Consider the following 1,637-nt stretch of genomic DNA (forward strand, 5'->3'; position numbering starts at 1 on the left):
AATAAACAAAGATAAAATGCAGTCTGGGATGGGACGCGTCCTACGTGGCGGACTGACCGGCAAATCCGTGAGTCCTCATATTCTCCCTACATTTGTCCTCAGTATGAGGGTTCGAGGACAGTCTGGACGTATAGGGATGATGTGAGGGGTCCGGTTGGATCACTTTTTCCCTTCTCTCTCCTGTCTGGTCACCGACCAGTCGCGTCCACGAACGTTTGAGGGGGATTTGAGGAACCTGGTTGTAGATTCTCTAACATTTTGCCCATATGGTATGGTGCTCCTGTAATTTTTTTACATGGCAATGTGCAGTTTTCGTAGCCCACATTCTTCTTTATTTATATTCATTAGATATTTCTTGCTTATTTTTCTATGCTCCAAATCTTCTTGCTAGGTTTTGACGCTCTTAGGAATAATTCAAAAGGTATTCCTTGTTATGTTTTTCAAGGACCTCATCATGCCTAGCGGGGTGCGGCCCTAGACGGCCTTGCGTTCAGCGGAGATCGGAATCGGGACGGTGGTCCCGGGACTTTTTGGTGGTGGCTTCGCTGCGGTGGCTGCGAGGGTAGGCCGGCTGCTGCCTATGGATCCAAGCAGCGATGGCCGCGGCGACATCTGCGCCGGTGGTTGAAGAATCAAAGACGGAGATGTCATCCATGGCAGCAGCAGTCACTTGCGATTCGACTCTTCCCTGATTTGAAATAGAATACAACAGATCAGGGGTACTACGTGGCCACGGGTGCAGCTGGACAACTGAAGGGATTCATTTTCCCAAGCTTGTCATCAGCTAATGGCAAGGACGGCATGGGCCTGCCAGAGGGGCCCTTAACATGGGTTTTGGCGGTGCTTGGCAGTCGTGTCGTCGCCCGACGGCAAGCTCATATGAGCACAACTTTGGTCGCGTTGATCAACCATGCGCGTGAGCAGTGGTTGGAAAGCCCAACAATCAGGTTGAAGACATTCTGAGATGTCATGTTCCATGGTCCTCATGCACGAGATGCATATTCGTTGCCGAGTGGTCTGGGCGGCATTGTCAAGGACAAAAGGAATGAAGGTGGTGGTCAAGCGGATGCGACATAACATTGTGCCTGTGTTTTGGGGGTGCTAATTCAGTATCAGGACTGGAGTTTCAGGGTGAAAACCCTTGGTGTGACCTTCGTTGGTCATACCTGCAATGGCGGTGTTTTGACATCGTTACCTTGTTGAAGGCATGGCATAAAATTTTGCTCAGCTCTGCTCTCATGGTGAAAACACAAGATTTAGTGTTTGATTAAATCCGGCAACGGTGACACTTATGCGTCCTTATCTTTCTGAAGACGTTGCTTTTGGAGAACCTTCTCGCATCATGTGTGTTGTCATGGTAGTGGTTGATGTTGCTGTTGGTTACTGCGTGCCTTAGATCTTGGTTTCTTCTTTCTTTCTTTTGTTCTTGTTTTATTTTTTGGCTTTGTGAATCCTCAATGCCTTGACTTGATCGCCGCATTGTGTTGTTGCAGAGGCCAGGTGTACTTGATATCGTCTTGATATTAATATATTACCCTTTGTCGATTTTTTTCTGATTCATTTTAGAATTTATTGGTCCTATTTTATCGTAAATCACTCCAATGCATACTTACAATCAACTTCTCTGATTTAGTGAT

This window comes from Triticum dicoccoides, chromosome 5B (genome assembly GCF_002162155.2).
Source record: "Triticum dicoccoides isolate Atlit2015 ecotype Zavitan chromosome 5B, WEW_v2.0, whole genome shotgun sequence".
In the NCBI taxonomy this organism is placed as follows: domain Eukaryota; kingdom Viridiplantae; phylum Streptophyta; class Magnoliopsida; order Poales; family Poaceae; genus Triticum; species Triticum dicoccoides.